The sequence below is a fragment of the Loxodonta africana genome, chromosome 15 (assembly GCF_030014295.1).
Source record: "Loxodonta africana isolate mLoxAfr1 chromosome 15, mLoxAfr1.hap2, whole genome shotgun sequence".
Taxonomy (NCBI): Eukaryota; Metazoa; Chordata; class Mammalia; order Proboscidea; family Elephantidae; genus Loxodonta; species Loxodonta africana.
The window spans coordinates 65895565-65901683 of NC_087356.1; the positions used below are offsets into that span (position 1 = coordinate 65895565).

Here is a 6119-nt window from a genome sequence, read left to right on the forward strand (position 1 = left end):
AATGGAATTCTGAAATATCTAAAATGTAATGCATTAATTTGTAAAAAATGATTCAAGTGATTTAAGACTTTGTGAAAAAACTACAAAAGGCATTATTTTAATTTCACATGGTTTTTAGACGCTACATATTTAATATACAATACAGAAACTCAAGTTTTACTACAGGATCTAGAAAGACAAAAAAACAAAACACTAAATCTTTAATATTGCTTGGACTGTATGTTATGTATACCAGCACTATCTCATGTATATGATTTTGAAATGAAATTAACTTATTCATTTTCTTTGGAAATTTATCTACTACTTCATTACCACTATTTTAAGGATACATTTGGCAATATGACAGTTACAATTTTTAAGTCTAAAGTGGCTTTGAGATGACCTCGGGGAACATCTAGCTCAATTGGCATAACATAGTTTATAAAGAAAATGTTCTACATTCTCTTTTGGTGAGTAGCATCTGGGGTCTTAAAAGCTGGTGAGTAGCCATCTAAGATACTCCATTGGTCTGACCCCTTCAGGAGCAAGGGAGCATAAAGAAAATTAAAGACACAAAGGAAGATTAGTCCAAAGGATTAATAGACCACCTCTACTGCAGCCTCCACCAGACTGAGTCCAGTACATCTAGATGGAACCTGGCTACCACCACTGACTGCTCTGACAGGAATTACAATAGAGGGTCCCAGACAGAGCTGGAGAACAATGTAGAACAAAACTCTAACTCAAAAAAAGACCAGACTTTCTGGCCTGACAGAGACTGGAGAAACCCAAGAATATTGCCCCCAAACTCCCTTTGAACTCAGTAATGAGGTCACTCCTGAGGTTCATGCTTCAGCCAAAGATTAGATGGGCCCATGAAAGAAAATGAGTCTAAAGGGGCACAACAGCCCAGGCTCAAGGACTAGAAAGCAAGAGGGGACAGGGAAGCTGGTAATAGAGAACCCAAGGTCAAGAAGGGAGAGTGGTGACAAGCTGTGGGATTGTTAAGCAAAGTCATAAAACAATATTGCATTAATGTTTAATGAAAAGCTAGTTCGTTCTGTAAAACTTCATCTAAAATACAATTTAAAAAGAGAGAAAGAAAAAGTGGTTTTGAGAATTTTGTAGTCCATAAAACAGTTTATTTTTTGTCTTAAAAGCATTATTATTTGATGTTAAATTTATTATACTGTTTAAGGTATGACATATCTAAGGATAGCTTAAGGATTATAAATAATGATATATTCATCATATCAGTGCCTTCATTGTGTCAAAGAGAAGCTCTGCAGTGATACAACTCCATAAAAGACATTTACCAATCCCTAAGACATTTTAATTGGAGAATTAACATCATTTTTTATTGTTCTCAGAAGCACATCTGATAAGCTAGCAACATTTTTAATGGTAGCAAATCAGATTTTATTTTTCAAAAACAAGTCAAATAATTGTGTTCCTGAGAAGGTAAACATTTTTTCCTGGTACTATTTCAAAACTCTGGACAAATCACTTTTAAATCATAATTTTGCGGTGTTCTGATATTATCTAAAACTAACAATCTTTCACTCTAGAAAGTTTCCTTCACAATCATAGGTAAACTTTACTCCTATAGATAAGAAGCTTCAACAACAAAACTATTTCTTATTAACAAACAAAAAAAAACTTTCAAAGTCTATGTATTTAAAATTTTCAAGGACTTTAGTTTTAATCATAAACATGCGAAAATTTCTAATAGCAAAGATTGAGATTGTAATAACCTTGGTCATTAGTGTTTTACCTGAATAATCTTGGAACATGAAAGCAGAGGAGCCCACAGAAGATGTAATTTTGGCTTTATATTTGCTTGTTTTCATGTATCACTTGCACAGTGTAAGCGCAAATACCTTCAGCAAACATTTATTGCCAAATTGACAATTTGAGAAAGATAATGGCTTTTTGATTAATTACAAGTTGTGAACTTAGTTATGTCCCTTTATCCATCCACCGTTCATTGAGCAATCTGAGCATGGATAGATGACAAGTGTAAGATTCACCACTGTGGGATTCAGTCTACATGCTTGTCTAATTAGAATCACACAACAATGTTAATTATTAATATCATAATTTTTCCAGCTCTTATGTTCTTTGAATGTAGCATGTATTTTGCACATGCTTTGCTTTTAGCCAATTGGTATTTCCAGGAGATATAAGTGTTAGTACAGGTCTTTTACTATTACTTTTATTCCCCATAGTTATGTGAAATTTATCTGTACTATTAGGAAATTTTCTTTTTTTTTATTAGGAAACCACCATCCACAACTATACTGAAAATCCACTGTCTCCTAGAATAACTCGCATAAGACTCTCAAGTTTCAGTTTTTTCATCTATGGAATGGGAATCATAAGCTTATAATATATAGGGTTGCTGGGGAAAATATATTAAATAATATTTATGAAGTGCCTAGACAGTTCTAATCACACGGTAAGCACTGAATAATACCACCCTAAAAAAATTTTTTTATAAAATATTTAATATAAATAATAAATAGTAATATAATCCTCACATTCATTCCTATCTCCACACTCTTTTCCTTGTTTCTGATAAATCATCAATCTTTTATGATATCTTTATCATCTTTTTCTTTTGAACATAGAACTGTCATCATGGTATCCCAATCCAGGGACTTATCAACTCCCTTCAAAACTCACGTCTCAGAGATATAGACACTGTTTCTGCTTTTTAATGCCCTTGAGGGAGTGATAAAAGATCTGATCTAAAGGTGAGTGTGAAATACAATGCAACATGCATAAGACATGCAAAGACAACATGGTCAAAATACCACTTAAGTTTTCCATCCTGTAGCCCATGGTCCCCTGGAACAAAACCTCCAAGGGTCATGGACCACGCCAGGTTACACGAGAGTATGTAGCACGTGGTGTTTTGGGAAAGAATGAGTTTTACCTTCAGTCATCGGAACTTCTGACTTCTCCTCATTAGAAAACACACTTCCTTCCTGGATGTGGGGCTCAGTTTGGAAATATACTTAATGCTAGCCATTCAGTTACTTCCCAGAGCCTCTATTTCTATATTTTTAAATTGTTGCCAGGAGACAAGGTACTCTTTAAAGGGAAACCAGCCTACATCAGTGATCAGTACATTATTTTTATACTTTAATATTCACCTCACATTAATTGCAGTAAGTGTTTCTCTGAAATGATAAAGAGATAAGACTGGAGAGCAGACATGACTAGCTAAAAGAAGAAACAGAAGGTGAAATGGTGAAGGACCCATATACAGCCACAAAAGTCTTCCATCATATAGCGATCACTTGTTTATAATATGCCTAACTATGGGCAAATATTTGACCTCTAAAAAAAATTTTTTTTTTTTTTTTACTGGTCACTATGAGCCAAATATATAAAATAAGTATACTAGTAATTGTTGTGGAATCCCTGCATAGTGCAAATGGTTAATGAGCCTCAGAAGTAAGTCCTGCTGATCTACTTCCAAAAAATCAGTCTTTGAAAACCTTGTGGAGCATAGTTCTGCTCTGACACACACGAGGTCCACATGAGTCAGAATCAACTTCATGGTAACAGGTACTTGTTTCCTGGTAGCATTGTTCTGCAGAAGAGTTGAGAGGATTTCAAATAAGGCATGGAAGGTACTTTGTTGTTGTCGCTGTTGTTAGGTGCCACTGAGTCCATTTTCAACTCCTATCGATCCCATGTGACAGAGTAGAACTACTCCGTATAGTCTTCTAGGGTGTAATCTGTACATTAGCAGATTTTCAGGTCTTTCGCCAGCAGAGCTACTGGGTGGCTTTGAACTGCCAGCCTTCCAGTTAGTAATCCAATGCTAAACCATTGTACCACCTGGGTCAGAACACTCAATATTCTAAGTTATCAGAACAGGTCTTTGGATGTTCAGAGACTGTTCAGAAATAAAAACGAACAAGCAAAAAGATATAATTCCATCTGGTGTTTATGTGCATGACCCATAATCCCAGAGTATTTAACTTCCAGCATAGAGCAGGGACAGGGAGAGAGAACTGGAGATACCTAATTGATAAGACTTGCATCTGTTTCATGCTGCATAAATAAATACCTAACTCAAATTTCTTCTTCTCTTCCTGCGTAGATTTCCCAGAGAAAAATGGCAGCAGGAAATCACTCCACAGTGACCGAGTTCATCCTTGCTGGGCTAACAGACAAACCAGAGCTCCAGCTGCCCCTCTTTCTTTTCTTCCTAGGAGCCTATGTGGTCACAGTGGTGGGAACCTGGGCATGATTACACTGATTGGGCTCAGTTCTCACCTGCACACCCCCATGTACTATTTCCTCAGCAGTTTGTCCTTCATTGATCTCTGCTATTCCACTGTCATTACCCCCAAAATGCTGGTGAACTTTGTGACAGAGAAGAACAGCATCTCCTACCCTGAATGCCTGACTCAGCTCTATTTCTTCATTTTTTTTATTGTATCAGAATGTCATATGCTAGGTGTTATGGCTTATGATCCTTATGTTGCCATCTGTAATCCATTGCTTTACAAAGTCACCATGTCTTATCAGGTCTGCTCCCGGTTGGTAGTTGAGGTGTACATGATGGGCTTGATTAGTGCCACAGCTCACACAGGTTGCATGCTAAGAGTGGTTTTCTGCAAGGCTAAAATAATCAACCATTACTTCTGTGATGTTCTCCCACTACTGGAGCTCTCCTGCTCTAGCACTTATATCAATGTAGTGGTACTTTTGTGCTTCAGTGCATTTAATACTCTTGCACCAACCTTGACTGTCCTTGGCTCCTATGCCTCCATCATTGCCAGCATCCTGCGAATTAGCTCCACTGAGGGCAGGTCCAAAGCCTTCAGGACATGTAGCTCCCACATTTTGGCTGTTACAATCTTCTATGGTTCTGCAGCATTCATGTACCTGCAGCCATCAAATGTCAGCTCCATGGACCAAAGCAAAGTGTCTTCTCTGTTTTACACCATTATTGTGCCAATGCTGAACCCCCTGATCTACAGCCTGAGGAATAAGGATGTCAAAGTTGCTCTCAATAAAATCATTGAGAAAAGGCTGTTTTGCATTAACAAAGGTTTATAAATCTTGGTAAATATTCAGTATGAAAGAAGCCCAGACACAGCAACATAGATACAGAAATAGTGACATTATTGCCATCACTTGATTATTTGGAAGGCAGTTCCCAAGGATAAGACTGGATTCATAGTGTCATATGGACAGCTGTCTGTCACATGGCAGGCAATGTCAATTTTAGGAAGGCCGGGATGTCACCCCTAGTAATCCATATTACCTCTAATCTTTTTTTTTTTAAATCTTCAAAGGCCTTCATGTGGGGAGGCTATAATTTACGTACATGGGATTTGGCACTTTGGTAAGGCTTAGCTATCATAATTCATAGAATGATCTCTTTGGTCTATATCCTTTGATTTTCTGAATAGCTTGTGTTTTGGCCCTTGTTTCTAATAAGTGTACGAATAAAATTTTCAGGAAAAAATTGATCTCCAAGGTAAATAATTCTTAACCATTTCAAATCTACAAAGTTCATTACCTACTAATGACTAAGTGCAGAAAACTGTATTATGAAATATGCAGGTAGACAGGTCTAAATAGTTGACCTGAGTGACAGGTGAGGAAAAGCTGCATCCTGAAGCAGCAACAGCCTCTGGAACTGGCATCTGGTGCCACAGCCTTGAGCCCTCGGAGTTCCCTAGTGCCGAGTGGCAGGTCTGATTGCGGCTTGCTGCAGTGGGGCACGCACAGGACACAGCCCTAACCCCTAGCCCCCTGGGGTAACCTCGGCAGAGACTCAGCCAGCACAAGCAGACTGCACACTGACGGGGCTAACGAGAGAACAACCAATCATGGGGAAGCAGCAACTGTTTTCGGAGAAGGATATGACTTCCATTAAGAAGCTCAATAGAGATACGGAAGACCTAATTTGCTACAATGAACCAACTTGACCTCATAGACTTATACAGAACACTCCACCCAACAGCTGCAAAGTATACTTTTTTTTCTAGTGCACATGGAACATTCTGTAGAATAGATCACATATTAGGTCATAAAACAAACCTTTGCAGAATCCAAATCATCGAAATATTACAAAGCATCTTCTCAGACCACAAGGCCATAAAAGTGGA

The 6119-nt window shown here is 37.8% G+C and overlaps 1 pseudogene; it reads left to right on the forward strand.

The window, feature by feature from the left end:
- The first annotated feature begins 4075 nt into the window (after positions 1 to 4075).
- LOC135227817 (olfactory receptor 8G1-like) lies at positions 4076 to 5712 on the forward strand (annotated as a pseudogene).
- Positions 5713 to 6119: the final 407 nt, after the last annotated feature.